Genomic DNA, 16,027 nt, shown 5'->3' on the forward strand with positions numbered 1-16,027 from the left:
TAGACCATTTATGGCAGCCTGCAGTCTGCAGTGATAGGTGCAAGGGAATTTGAACCCAATAGTCCTTACATCCTTATCACAGGATTACCCCTACAGGTGGCAGGAGCAAATCTGGTAGTAATATCAGTGGGGGAGTGCAATGTAGCATTTCTGTAATAACAAAATGGGAGGGGGGGGGGGGGCGCGTAATAACAAGTAATAACAAGGAAATCCCCTGAAGATTCAACATATTGAAATCCTGCAATGTTGTGCACCCCCAGTCCTGTCCCCTCTCTCAGCCTATGCACCGCTTGTACTGTTAGTAGTCTGTTATCACATAGGTCTGCATAAGAGCTGCATACACAAAACTGTAGTTTTTTTAATTTTGCGTTTTAGATTAATTGGAGCAATAAAAAAAATTTTTGCAAAAGTTTTCACACCCTTTAATGTAACAACAGTGACATTTTGGCAGACAATGTAACAAGAAGACCAGCGGTCATTGCAGATCATAGCACCGGATTTGCCCTCGCAGAGATCCCACCCTTCTATATATACGTATACACATATATTTATATCCCGCCCTCTATACTTACAGTTGTGTTCAAAATAATAGCAGTGCATTTAAAAAAGTGAATAAAGCTCAAAATCCTTCTAATAGCTTTTATTTCCATCCACACTGATGCATTGGGAACACTACACATTCTATTCCAAATCAAAACATGAATAAAAATATATGAAATTTGTGTTGTTCCTCTAAAAAAAAAATGAAGAAAAGTGGATATTAGACTGTTCAAAAAAATAGCAGTGTTTGTCTTCTTCTTTACAAACTCAAACATTCACTTTATAAACTGAGAAATGTCTGAGGATTTCCTTTCCTCTGAATCCCGTCACTGATACTCGGTTGTATAACCGCTGTCTCTGAGACCTGCCGGACGTCTGTGCCGCTCGGAGTCACCACCTTCTGCCCCTGTGACCAGGTTCTCCAGCCCCGGATGATCGGACCACATTCCACAGTTCTTCTCTATTTCTTGGTTTTGCCTCAGAAACTGCATTTTTTGTCACCCAACAAGTTTTCTATTGGATTAAGATCCGGGGATCGGGCCGGCCGCTCCATGACGTCAGTCTTGTTGGTCTGGAGCCGAGATGTTGCCCGTTTACTGGTGTGTTTGGGGTTGTCTTGTTGGAACACCCATTTCAAGGGCATTTCCTCTCCAGCAGAAGGCAGCAGGACCTGTATTCTGATGGATTCACACTGATCCATGATCCCTGGTCTGCGATAAATAGGCCCAACACCGTAGTCTGAGAACATCCCCATATCATGATGCTTGTCCACCATGCTTCACTGTCTTCACCGTGTACTGAGGCTGAATTCAGTGTTTGGGGGTCGTCTGACAAACGGTCTCCGGCCACAAGACCCAAAAAGAACAATCTCACTTCCATCAGTCCACAGAATGTCTCTTCAGGCCGTCCATGTGCTCTTTGGCAGATTGTAAGCTCTTCAGCACACGTCTTGTTTCCAGCAGTGGGACTTTGCGGGGGCTTCTCGCAGATCGCTCGGCTTCACATAGGCGTCTTCTCATAGTAACAGGACTCGCAGGGAACTTTACACCTTCTTTCATCTTCCTGGAGCTGATTGTTGGCGGAGTCCTTGCCATTTTGGCTATTCTTCTATCCATTCAAATGGTAGTTTTTCGCTTTCTTCCACGTCTTTCAGGTTTTGGTTGCCATTTTAAAGCATTTGCGATCATTTTAGCCGAGCAGCCGATCATTGTCTGCACTTCTTTATACGTTTTCCCCTCTCCAATCAACTTTTTAATCAAGGTACGCTGTTCTTCCGAACAATGTCTGGAATGACCCATTTTCCTTAGAATTTCAGAGAGAAATGCACTGTAACCGGCAAGTACAACATTTGCTGCCTTCCTTCCTTCCTTAAATAAGGGCAATAATCGCCACCTGTTTTTCAAAGAATGAATGACCTCACTCATTGAACTCCACACTGCTATTATTTTGAACATGCCCCTTTCAATAAGTGATTGTATTACAGAGAATCAGCAGCATCCATGTTGAACATGATCTCTCCCCATGTTGTTTTCTGCTGCGTAAATAATGTTATGTTGCGCATTTCCTGGGTGAGAATCCATTCAATTCAATGGGAAACTGATTGTGCTGTGGAAAGTAAGTATTGTATGGCGGTACTATTTGGCATTGTATTGGAGTAATATTCAGCATTACATTGCGATATTGTTCGAGATGATTGTATGACAGTATTGTTTGGCAGTATTGTATAGAAGTATTATTTAGCCTGGTATGGCAGTATTGTGGGAGCATAGTATGGCAGTTTTATTTGGCATTGTATAGAAGTCAATGCTAACAGAGGGACGTGGTCCAGAGCGGGGGCACCCTGTAGTAACCCAGCATTCCCTATAGCACTGTGGCAGACAATCAGGTGCTCAGTTTAGCACTTTTGAATATTCCCATCTCACTTGCAAATCCCCCGCACAGGTGACTGCACCCAGCCTGCCCAGAATTAAACTAGCAAATCTGGTGGCCGGGCCCTGTGCTGGGGGCCAGCACCTCCATAGGTTCACTCTGCCATCATGCATTATTTAGACACAGACGCTTCTACCTTTGAACCGATTGCAGCCAAGGTTCAAAGATTAGACCCAAGTGCAATGTGCGGCTTTTATTAGAGCTGCCCCGGGGATGAGACCAGGACAGTTCCTCGCAGGGACTTGTGCGGATACCAGCCGGTGCCAGGCTCCTGTATGAGAGACTTCAAGGAGGTAAGTGACTCCTACAGCTCGGAGGGCTGAGCACAGGGAGAGCTGGGAAGGCTGGAGGGCTATTGTAAAACTACAACTCCCAGCATGTCCTGACAGCCTCAAGCTGGTACTGGTAGTGGCTGCAAACCAGTGCTGCAGGGTTTGAATGAGGATCCAGCCTGGCAGAGGTGAGACCCAGGTACCTGTCAGTATATGGCGCCCCCCTCCCATACAGTATCTATAGGGAAACTGCATCGCCTCTGGTGGTCTCCTGCATTACAAGAGGGGCAATTCTGCAGGAATCTGCACCATCTAGGGGCAATGTTCAGCTGGCAGTGCACATTCAGGGGCATGATCTGGCGGCATTATGAATGTCTCCACTCCAGTCCATTCAGAAGTAGGAAGGAGTAACAGACCTTGGGTTTTGCCCATTGGCTTCCAAACAAATGCCATGGGGCTATGCATAAGGTGCACCCTCTAGTGCAATACCAGTGGGGGAGCAATCACATAGGGATGCACTGGGACTGCACATTGTAGTACAAAATGATGTGTATTCTTGGAATGATCTCTTCAATGAATGTTCAGGGCAAAGGAGGCTGAGCTGAGAGGAGCTGCTTGCAGGGTGTTCACACTGTGCAACTGCTGCAGATGGAACAAACCAGCGACTGCAGGGTTAAATACCGATTTTTATTTCTTGACCGTGCACAATCCACGGTGTGAGGACCCTGCAAACAGCTCCTCATATCTCAGCTTTCTGGACTCCTGTTACTGTGACGTGGGAGCTTTACATTGTATATTATCTTTATATTATAAATTCCTTGTCACAATGAGGTGGATGCGATTGTATCATCCATCATCAGTGGGGAGCAGAGCTCAGCGGCTGCGCAGTATACATGTGATTCACCTCCACCTTCTATATGTAATTCTATATGTGGGGAGCAGAGCTCAGCGGCTGCGCAGTATACATGTGATTCACCTCCACCTCCTATATGTAATTCTATATGTGGGGAGCAGAGCTCAGCGACTGCGCAGTATACATATGATTCACCTCCACCTTCTATATGTAATTCTATATGTGGGGAACAGAGCTCAGCGGCTGCGCAGTATACATGTGATTCACATCCACCTCCTTTATGTAATTCTATATGTGGGGAGCAGAGCTCAGCGGCTGCGCAGTATACATGTGATTCACCTCCACCTCCTATATGTAATTCTATATGTGGGGAGCAGAGCTCAGCGGCTGCGCAGTATACATGTGATTCACCTCCACCTTCTATATGTAATTCTATATGTGGGGAGCAGAGCTCAGCGGCTGTGCAGTATACATGTGATTCACCTCCACCTCCTATATGTAATTCTATATGTGGGGAGCAGAGCTCAGCGGCTGCGCAGTATACATGTGATTCACCTCCACCTCCTTTATGTAATTCTATATGTGGGGAGCGGAGTTCAGCGGCTGCGCAGTATACATATGATTCACCTCCACCTTCTATATGTAATTCTATATGTGGGGAGCAGAGCTCAGCAGCTGCGCAGTATACATGTGATTCACCTCCGCCTCCTATATGTAATTCTATATGTAGGGAGCAGAGCTCAGCGGCTGCGCAGTATACATGTGATTCACCTCCACCTCCTATATGTAATTCTATATGTGGGGAGCAGAGCTCAGCGGCTGCGCAGTATACATGTGATTCACATCCACCTCCTTTATGTAATTCTATATGTGGGGAGCAGAGCTCAGCGGCTGCGCAGTATACATGTGATTCACCTCCTATATGTAATTCTATATGTGGGGAGCAGAGCTCAGCGGCTGCGCAGTATACATATGATTCACCTCCACCTCCTATATGTAATTCTATATGTGGGGAGCAGAGCTCAGCGGCTGCGCAGTATACATGTGATTCACCTCCACCTCCTATATGTAATTCTATATGTGGGGAGCAGAGCTCAGCGGCTGCGCAGTATACATGTGATTCACCTCCACCTCCTATATGTAATTCTATATGTGGGGAGCAGAGCTCAGCGGCTGCGCAGTATACATATGATTCACCTCCACCTCCTATATGTAATTCTATATGTGGGGAGCAGAGCTCAGCGGCTGCGCAGTATACATGTGATTCACCTCCACCTTCTATATGTAATTCTATATGTGGGGAGCAGAGCTCAGCGGCTGCGCAGTATACATGTGATTCACATCCACCTTCTATATGTAATTCTATATGTGGGGAGCAGAGCTCAGCGGCTGCGCAGTATACATATGATTCACCTCCACCTCCTATATGTAATTCTATATGTGGGGAGCAGAGCTCAGCGACTGCGCAGTATACATATGATTCACCTCCACCTTCTATATGTAATTCTATATGTGGGGAACAGAGCTCAGCGGCTGCGCAGTATACATGTGATTCACCTCCACCTTCTATATGTAATTCTATATGTGGGGAGCAGAGCGCAGCGGCTGCGCAGTATACATATGATTCACCTCCACCTTCTATATGTAATTCTATATGTGGGGAGCAGAGCTCAGCGTCTGCGCAGTATACATGTGATTCACCTCCACCTTCTATATGTAATTCTATATGTGGGGAGCAGAGCTCAGCGGCTGCGCAGTATACATGTGATTCATCTCCACCTTCTATATGTAATTCTATATGTGGGGAGCAGAGCTCAGCGGCTGCGCAGTATACATATGATTCACCTCCACCTCCTATATGTAATTCTATATGTGGGGAGCAGAGCTCAGCGACTGCGCAGTATACATATGATTCACCTCCACCTTCTATATGTAATTCTATATGTGGGGAACAGAGCTCAGCGACTGCGCAGTATACATGTGATTCACCTCCACCTTCTATATGTAATTCTATATGTGGGGAGCAGAGCTCAGCGACTGCGCAGTATACATATGATTCACCTCCACCTTCTATATGTAATTCTATATGTGGGGAACAGAGCTCAGCGACTGCGCAGTATACATGTGATTCACCTCCACCTTCTATATGTAATTCTATATGTGGGGAGCAGAGCTCAGCGGCTGCGCAGTATACATATGATTCACCTCCACCTTCTATATGTAATTCTATATGTGGGGAGCAGAGCTCAGCGGCTGCGCAGTATACATGTGATTCACCTCCACCTTCTATATGTAATTCTATATGTGGGGAGCAGAGCTCAGCGGCTGCGCAGTATACATGTGATTCATCTCCACCTTCTATATGTAACCACTGAGCCATCGCACTGGGAGGGAACATAAAAACAAACAAAAAAAAACAAGTGGCCCCATCCTGAAACCAGGAGCCCTGCGGATATGAGACCTTACAATGGGAATGGATGGGAAAGGTCATGACTGGTGACATCCAGTGTGTATTTAGGTTATAGGTATTGGTAGTTCTCCTATATAATAATGGTAGGGGTGGGATACAGATTGAGTACAGTATACAGCCGCCTGTGAGCGGAGGCTCCGGTGTATCCCCGCAGCTGCCAGGGACCTTTGCTCAGGAGCGGCTGCTGATATTTACACTTGACCCTCGACCCAGATTATTCCAGATTTCCTATATGTCCAAGGTTGTCAGATACTGGATGGAGTCAGCCCAGCGCTATCACAGTCCAGACCAAAGGGCTGAAGTATCACACAGGATAGGATTAGATACACAGCTCAGCAGACAGTATCACACAGGATAGGGTTAGATACACAGCTCAGCAGACAGTATCACACAGGATAGGATTAGATACACAGCTCAGCAGACAGTATCACGCAGGATAGGATTAGATACACAGCTCAGCAGGCAGTATCACACAGGATAGGATTAGATACACAGCTCAGCAGACTGTATCACACAGGATAGGATTAGATACACAGCTCAGCAGGCAGTATCACACAGGATAGGATTAGATACACAGCTCAGCAGACAGTATCACACAGGATAGGATTAGATACACAGATCAGCAGACAGTATCACACATAATAGGATTAGATACACAGCTCAGCAGACAGTATCACACAGGATAGGATTAGATACACAGCTCAGCAGGCAGTATCACACAGTATAGGATTAGATACACAGCTCAGCAGGCAGTATCACACAGGAGAGGATTAGATACACAGCTCAGCAGACAGTATCACACAGGACAGGATTAGATACACAGCTCAGCAGACAGTATCACACAGGAAAGGATTAGATACACAGCTCAGCAGACAGTATCACACAGGAGAGGATTAGATACACAGCTCAGCAGACAGTATCACACAGGAGAGGATTAGATACACAGCTCAGCAGACAGTATCACACAGGATAGGATTAGATACACAGCTCAGCAGACAGTATCACACAGGATAGGATTAGATACACAGCTCAGCAGACAGTATCACACAGGATAGGATTAGATACACAGCTCAGCAGACAGTATCACACAGGATAGGATTAGATACACAGCTCAGCAGACAGTATCACACAGGATAGGATTAGATACACAGCTCAGCAGACAGTATCACACAGGATAGGATTAGATACACAGCTCAGCAGACAGTATCACACAGGATAGGATTAGATACACAGCTCAGCAGACAGTATCATGCAGGATAGGATTAGATACACAGCTCAGCAGACAGTATCATACAGGATAGAATTAGATACACAGCTCAGCAGACAGTATCACACAGGATAGGATTAGATACACAGCTCAGCAGACAGTATCACACAGGAGAGGATTAGATAAACAGCTCAGCAGACAGTATCACACCTGATAGGATTAGATAAACAGCTCAGCAGACAGTATCACATGCCACAGTTATAATGAGGCACCCCATAACCCTACATATAATGAGGCACCCCATAACCCTACATATAATGAGGCACCCACCACCCCAGTTATAATGAGGCACCCCACCACTCCAGTTATGAGGCACCCCACCACTCCAGTAATAATGAGGCACCCCATCACTCCAGTTATAATGAGGCACCCCACCACCCTAGTAATAATGAGGCACCCCATCACTCCAGTTATAATGAGGCACCCCATCACTCCAGTTATAATGAGGCACCCCATCACCCCAGTTATAATGAGGCACCCCAACACCCCAGTAATAATGAGGCACCCCATCACTCCAGTTATAATGAGGCACCCCATCACCCTAGTAATAATGAGGCACCCCATCACTCCAGTTATAATGAGGCACCCCATCACTCCAGTTATAATGAGGCACCCCATCACTCCAGTTATAATGAGGCACCCCATCACTCCAGTTATAATGAGGCACCCCATCACTCCAGTTATAATGAGGCACCCCAACACCCCAGTAATAATGAGGCACCCCACCACTCCAGTTATAACGAGGCACCCCATCACTCCAGTTATAACGAGGCATCCCATCACCCAAGTTATAATGAGGCACCCCGGGATGTGTGCTCGGTCGCTTCTCTTGTACTTTGTTAATTAAATTAATTGCACCTTGGATCTTTCACACCTAATTGGCTTGGAGCGTCCGCCCTGCATGTTCGCACACGCAGACACATCTCCACCTGAAATAAGTCACTCCGGTGATAACACAATGCCAGTGTACCAGAAACCAAAAACGACAGCCCCCTACCCCAAATCCCCTGATCCCATGGGTTCTCATCAGAACTACAACCCCTATCAGGTAATGTCACAACAAAATATACAGTCAAACAGTGAATCTAAAACAAAAATGTGATACTGTCTGCTGAGCTAATGTATCTAAGCCTATAATCTGTGATACTGTCTGCTGAGCCATGTATCTAATCCTTTCATGTGTGATACTGCTGTATCTAATCCTATCCTGTGTGATACTGTCTGCTGAGCTGTGTATCTAATCCTATCCTGTATGATACTGTCTGCTGAGCTGTGTATCTAATCCTATCATGTGTGATACTGTCTGCTGAGCTGTGTATCTAATCCTATCCTGTGTGATACTGTCTGCTGAGCTGTGTATCTAATCCTATCCTGTGTGATACTGCCTGCTGAGCTGTGTATCTAATCCTATCCTGTGTGATACTGTCTGCTGAGCTGTGTATCTAATCCTATCCTGTGTGATACTGTCTGCTGAGCTGTGTATCTAATCCTATCCTGTGTGATACTGTCTGCTGAGCTGTGTATCTAATCCTATCATGTGTGATACAGTCTGCTGAGCTGCTGTATCTAATCCTATCCTGTGTGATACTGTCTGCTGAGCTGTGTATCTAATCCTATCCTGTGTGATACTGTCTGCTGAGCTGTGTATCTAATCCTATCCTGTGTGATACTGTCTGCTAAGCTGTGTATCTAATCCTATCCTGTGTGATACAGTCTGCTGAGTATTGTATCTAATCCTATCCTGTGTGATGCTGTCTGCTGAGCTGTGTATCTAATCTTCTCCTGTGTGATACTGTCTGCTGAGCTGTGTATCTAATCCTGTAATGTGTGATACTGTCTGCTGAGCTGTGTATCTAATCCTATCCCGTGTGATACTGTCTGCTGAGCTGTGTATCTAATCCTATCCTGTGTGATACTGTCTGCTGAGCTGTGTATCTAATCCTGTCCTGTGTGATACTGTCTGCTGAGCTGTGTATCTAATCCTATCCTGTGTGATACTGTCTGCTGAGCTGTGTATCTAATCCTATCCTGTGTGATACTGTCTGCTGTGCTGTGTATCTAATCCTATCCTGTGTGATACTGTCTGCTGTGCTGTGTATCTAATCCTATCCTGTGTGATACTGTCTGCTGAGCTGTGTATCTAATCCTATCCTGTGTGATACTGTGCTGAGCTGTGTATCTAATCCTATCCTGTGTGATACTGTCTGCTGAGCTGTGTATCTAATCCTATCCTGTGTGATACTGTCTGCTAAGCTGTGTATCTAATCCTGTCCTGTGTGATACTGTCTGCTGAGCTGTGTATCTAATCCTATCCTGTGTGATACAGTCTGCTGAGCTTTGTATCTAATCCTATCCTGTGTGATGCTGTCTGCTGAGCTGTGTATCTAATCCTATCCTGTGTGATACTGTCTGCTGAGCTGTGTATCTAATCCTATCATGTGTGATACTGTCTGCTGAGCTGTGTATCTAATCCTATCCTGTGTGATACAGTCTGCTGAGCTGTGTATCTAATCCTATCCTGTGTGATACTGTCTGCTGAGCTGTGTATCTAATCCTATCCTGTGTGATACTGTCTGCTGTGCTGTGTATCTAATCCTATCCTGTGTGATACTGTCTGCTGAGCTGTGTATCTAATCCTATCCTGTGTGATACTGTCTGCTGAGCTGTGTATCTAATCCTCTCCTGTGTGATACTGTCTGCTGAGCTGTGTATCTAAGCCTATCATGTGTGATACTGTCTGCTGAGCTGTGTATCTAAGCCTATCATGTGTGATGCTGTCTGCTGTGCTGTGTATCTAATCCTATCCTGTGTCATACTGTGCTGAGCTCCTGTATCTAATCCTATCATGTGTGATACTGTCTGCTGAGCTGTGTATCTAATCCTATCCTGTGTGATACTGTCTGCTGAGCTATGTATCTAATCATATCATGTGTGATACTGTCTGCTGAGCTGTGTATCTAATCCTATCCTGTGTGATACTGCCTGCTGAGCTGTGTATCTAATCCTATCCTGTGTGATACTGTCTGCTGAGCCGTGTATCTAATCCTATCCTGTGTGATACTGTCTGCTGAGCTGTGTATCTAATCCTATCCTGTGTGATACAGTCTGCTGTGCTGTGTATCTAATCCTATCCTGTGTCATACTGTGCTGAGCTGTGTATCTAATCCTATCATGTGTGATACTGTCTCCACATATAACTACATCCCCATCATGCGGATTTATTGGATACGTGTGGGATAAATTCTTCTCTTTGTGGTTTAGGTCTGTCGGCCGGTGAGATGTGTTGCTGCCTCGCTTTCCTGTTCACCCCTCTGCCGACCCCGGCCATTTTCACTCTCATTGCCATCGGACTGACCGCTTTCTTCTATGTTCTCACCAAGCCCAAGCCGGTGCATCCCCCTATAGATCTGAACCGGCAGTCCACCGGGACACAGGTAATGTGCACCAATTGCTTCCATATAACAAATGTTTTACCAAAATGTTGTGTTTTCTTCAGGTTTCTCCATGGACTGTCCAGGATCCCTGTCCTTGTCTCCATCACCTGATGGATCCTCTCATCATACAAGTCCAACATCAGATAAAGCTCCTGTTATGTTTGACTCCTGATTCTCATGTGTCCTGCTTTGTGTTGCAGTCTATGTGCTTCTCTATAGAGTGTTCATGATTTCTGTCTCCATCCATCTTGTTGATGGTCTTCTTTTTCATATCTTCCTCCATATTTGTCTTCTCCAGTGAGCTGGGTCTTCTCATAAAAAATCCAAGCTTCAGTCTGGTCACATGTTGCTTTGGGCCAGGTTTGACTCCCAGTTCCCATATGAATGATGTTCTCCAGAATGTCCTGCCTCATGCTTGGGTCTTCAGACTTCCTAATGTTGGTAAATGTCTCCACCCAACCTTTAGCTTTTCTCCTTTTTCACTTCTCTCTTCATGATCTCATCAAGTTCACAAAAAGGGAACATTGTAGTTTGGTCATTGTGCCTCTAGTAAAATGTTTGACTTCATTTGACCAAGGATCCACTTTTTTGCTCTCCTTGCCAAAATCTGTATTCTCGAAATAAATCCTCACCAGCACCCGGGTGTGAACACTTATTCCATCACACTTTATGCCTTGTCTGTGCTAGCTACGTATAACAAGACCCATCATTTGGTGATAACTTCTGCCTTGTATCTAAACTCAAGTAAAAAAAACTCAAGTTTGACCTAAATGTCAGTTCCCTTTGTAAGGTGGCCAATCAGTGGTTACTTGAAAACAGAGTGGCTTTAAAGATGGCTGAGAAGTCCAACCCTTGAGGTACAGATCTTGGGACAGTGGAAGCAGGAGGATCCTTTTGGAGGTTATTGTTTCTGTGGGTGCTCCTCCATCTCTTTCAATCATCATCTTTTATCTGCCTCCATGGAGAGGTGCTCGGTCTCCAAACTAACTGCTGCTCGATGGATCATGTGGACCTAAAGGGTACATTCAGTGGCCACAGATTCTATGTTAGCAACGTTGATCTGACCTTTTCAAAGGTCTTGAGGATGTCTTATAGCCGCTTCTGCCCTCCCCTTTCACTGGTCTGATAGAAACACTCAGAGGTATAGGGTCACTTTGGAAGAGACTTGGGTTAAGGGTGGTCTAGCTAGAAGCACAAATAATGTAGATATTTTGGATGAAATATCTCTCTGTGGTAACAAAATAATTGCCCCTTGCACAGATCTCCTGTAGGTCCCTGGTCATTGGCAATGGGTCAGGAATCTTGCTTGTTGAGTCATTCAGATTTTCAAAATGTATCTAGAGCAATTTGCTCAAGGTAAATCATTAGGACAATTGAAGATCCCAACGGTAACTACGGAAGAAGTAGAGAAGGTGAAGATCATGAAGTGGCAGAAAGAGGGCAGATTAGGCGGTCGTCACAAAGGTGCAGTCTTATTGGCAAAGGAGCTGAACCCCTTCTGAGATGACCATAGATTTCTATTACTTGGAAATTCTTTAACATTGGATACAAATGTGACACGGCAAAGAGAAAATGAAAGAAACACTCACTGACAAAAAATACCATCCCTAGATTGAAATATATGTCTCAGGCAGATATGTAATGATTAGACACCGAGTCTTGCCACAAAAGTGTATAAAAGTGCTTTCCCCACTACCTCTATATGAAATCTCTCAGAGGCTACCTTTGGGTACTGTACCTCTTGGTGAGAGATTGGTGACTGGTAGACATTTATCTATGACACTCTGGAAGTCAATCTGCTCAGCTGACAGACTTTGAGAGGTCACATCATTGGACTGAGAGAAGCAGGATGGTTCTTTCCATAAATTGTTCACCATCTTGGTCATTCTGACCTTGCTGGTAGGAGATTTTGGGAGCAGTGGTTAGGTGAGGGCTCACACGGTAAACAGGCTCCAGACAGCCCAGACAGATCACCAGTAAAGAGGATCAAAACACTGGTGGCCCCTTCATTAGACCCCTGTCTCTGCCCGGACCATTTCCAGGTTTTAGCTGAAGGAACTTTGATGTCCTGCCACTGACAGCCAGCCACCGTCACCTTCATTTGCAGTGATGTCATGAACGAGAAACCTGGACTGCTGCAGACTAGAACCATATCGCTTTTAGTGATGAATCCAGGTTCTGTTTGGGATCTGGTGACGTTCGGGTTGGAGTATGGAGGCCACATGGTGAGCACTTCGATCCTGCCTGTGGAGGACACACTGCCCCAACTGCTGGCGTGATGATCGGAGGAGCCATCGCATGCGACAGTCGGACACCCCTGGTAGTGATACGAGGGACACTAACAGCTCAGTGATATGTGCAGGACATTCTGCCGCCTCATGTGTTCCTCTCATGGCAAGTGGCAACGGGCATTGTTCAGCAGGATAATGCTCGCCCGCACACAACAAGGGTTTCCCAGGAATGTCTCCACCAGATTACAACACTTCCTTGGCCGCCCGATCACCAGATTTATCTCCAGTCCAGCATTTATGGGACCAGCGGGGACGCCGGATTCAGCAACCTATGAGTGTGCAGGATTTACAGACCCAGCTGTAACATCTGTTGGCAAATGTGACACAGCATGCCAGGAACCTGTATGCCTCCATGCCCAACAGTATCTCATCTTGTATCAAGGCTAGAGGCCGTATCTTATCTTGTATCAAGGCTAGAGGCCGTATCTCATCTTGTATCCAGGCTAGAGGCCATATCTCATCTTGTATCTAGGCTAGAGGCTGTATCTCATCTTGTATCCAGGCTAGAGGCCATATCCCATCTTGTATCTAGGCTAGAGGCCATATCTCATCTTGTATCTAGGCTAGAGGCTGTATCTCATCTTGTATCCAGGCTAGAGGCCGTATCTCATCTTGTATCCAGGCTAGAGGCCATATCTCATCTTGTATCCAGGCTAGAGGCCGTATCTCATCTTGTATCCAGGCTAGAGGCCATATCCCATCTTGTATCTAGGCTAGAGGCTGTATCTCATCTTGTATCCAGGCTAGAGGCCGTAACTCATCTTGTATCCAGGCTAGAGGCTGTATCTAATCTTGTATCCAGGCTGGAGGCTGTATCTCATCTTGTATCCAGGCTAGAGGCTGTATCTAATCTTGTATCCAGGCTGGAGGCTGTATCTCATCTTGTATCCAGGCTGGAAGCTGTTCATAGATCACCATTACATTAACACTGAGGAAGCTTCATTCTATGACTACTTCTGGGGGCCAGAGCTTTTTGTCAATTAGTTTATTTGCAACATTCAATGAAAATTTTATAAAAAAAAGTCAGGATTTGATCCTTATTCAGTAAATATCATGGTCCATATATTTTTTTACATCACTGGGGATCCTAGGCCAAGTACTCCATATGATGGTCTGATGGGGGTTATGATATGAAAGGGTCAAGATGGTAACTAGAACCCATCACGATGTATGTATCTGCCACCACCCATTACCTTAGAGGCCCACAAACCCCAGCCGCTATAGATCTCTGACACAACTTCGTCCACAACCCCTTCCTGACGGGGATTTGCGCTTCTCCATGTATCTATGACATATAACAAATCATTTGGGACTGGACTTCCCCTTTATGAAAGAGAAGAAGACGGGGTTATCCCACAGGATAGGTGATAAATATATGAGACCCCTAGATCACTAGAGCAGTACCCTGAGCCCCCCCATTCCTAATCACAGTGGCCATGCTCAGCTGTTTCTGACATTACCATAGACTTTGAATGGAGAGGCAGTGGGCATACTGGAACACCACCCCATTGATGCTCCTCCTCTTCACATGACCGAATTGGGGACTAAGGATCATCGTTCTAGTGATGGGAAGGCTAAAAATTTGTTTAGTGGGGTCATACCCTTAATTAACATGTTGACATGTCCTGTAATTGGTTGTATTTGTCAGCGCTGTCATGTCATGTTCTATCTGCAGGGCGGAGCTCGGCGATCCATGTTACTGAAGGATGACACCCTCATGTCGTACTACTATGAAGACGCCAAAACCTTGTATGAAGTCTTCATGAGGGGACTTCGAGTGTCGGGTAAATATCATGGGAGATTTAGTCCCTGCATACACAGAAACATTGCTGTTACCTGTGCTCTACTCCTCGTAACCTGCCCTAAACCTGTCCTCTACTCCTCATAAACCTCCCCTAAACCTGTCTTATACTCCTTGTAACTTGACCTAAACCTGTCCTCCACTCCTCTTAACCTGCCCTAAACCTGTCCTCTACTCCTCGTAACCTGCCCTAAACCTGTCCTCCACTCCTCGTAACCTGCCTTAACCCTGTCCTCCACTCCTCTTAACCTGCCCTAAACCTGTCCTCTACTCCACGTAACCTGCCCTAAACCTGTCCTCTACTCCTCATAAACCTTCCCTAAACCTCTCTTCAACTCCTTGTGACTTGCCCTAAACCTGTCCTCCGCTCCTCGTAACCTTCCTAAACCTGTCCTCTACTCCTCGTAACCTGCCCTAAACCTGTCCTCCACTCCTCGTAACCGGCCCTAAGCCTGTTCTCTACTCCTCTTAACCTCCCCTAAACCTGTCCTCTACTCCTCGTAACGTGTCCTAAACCTATCCTCTACTCCTGGTAGCCTGCACTAAACCTGCCCTCTATTCATCGTAACCTGCTCTAATCCTGCCCTCTACTCCTTGTAACCTGCCCTGAACCTGTCCTCTATTCCTAATAACCCGTCCTAAACCTGTCCTCTACTCCTCGTAAAATTCCCCTAAAGCTGTCCTCTACTCCTCGTAACCTGCCCTAAACCTGTCCTCTACTCCTCGTAACCTGCCCTAAACCTGTCCTCTACTCCTCGTAAATTTCCCTTAAACCTGTCCTATACTCCTTGTAACCTGCCCTAAACCTGTCCTATACTCCTTGTAACCTGCCCTAAACCTGTCCTCTACTTTTTGTAAACCTCCACTAAAACTGTCCTCTACTCTTCGTAACCTGCCCTCTACTCCTCGTAACCTTCCCTAAACCTTTCCTCTACACGTCATAAACCTGCCCTAAACCTGTCCTCTACTCCTTGTAACCTGCCCTAAACCTGTCCTCTACTCCTCCTAACCTGCCTTAAACCTGTCCTCTACTCCTCCTAATCTGCCTTAAACCTGTCCTCTACTCCTCGTAAACCTCCCCTAAGCCTGTCCTGTACTCCTCAGCTTGGAAGCTGTCTTACATTTAGAAATGGTGGCGGATCCTCTGAAGTTATGTAGAGGCCTGTAGCA

At 45.8% G+C, this 16,027-nt stretch overlaps 1 long non-coding RNA gene across 1 annotated transcript; it reads left to right on the top strand.

The window, feature by feature from the left end:
• The first annotated feature begins 2,677 nt into the window (after nt 1-2,677).
• Nucleotides 2,678-14,844, top strand: LOC122940340. The gene is made up of 3 exons (XR_006390265.1): nt 2,678-2,762; nt 10,593-10,765; nt 14,732-14,844. It is a non-coding gene; the product is annotated as an uncharacterized LOC122940340 (long non-coding RNA).
• The last annotated feature ends 1,183 nt before the right edge of the window (nt 14,845-16,027 follow it).

Source organism: Bufo gargarizans, chromosome 6, assembly GCF_014858855.1.
Source record: "Bufo gargarizans isolate SCDJY-AF-19 chromosome 6, ASM1485885v1, whole genome shotgun sequence".
In the NCBI taxonomy this organism is placed as follows: domain Eukaryota; kingdom Metazoa; phylum Chordata; class Amphibia; order Anura; family Bufonidae; genus Bufo; species Bufo gargarizans.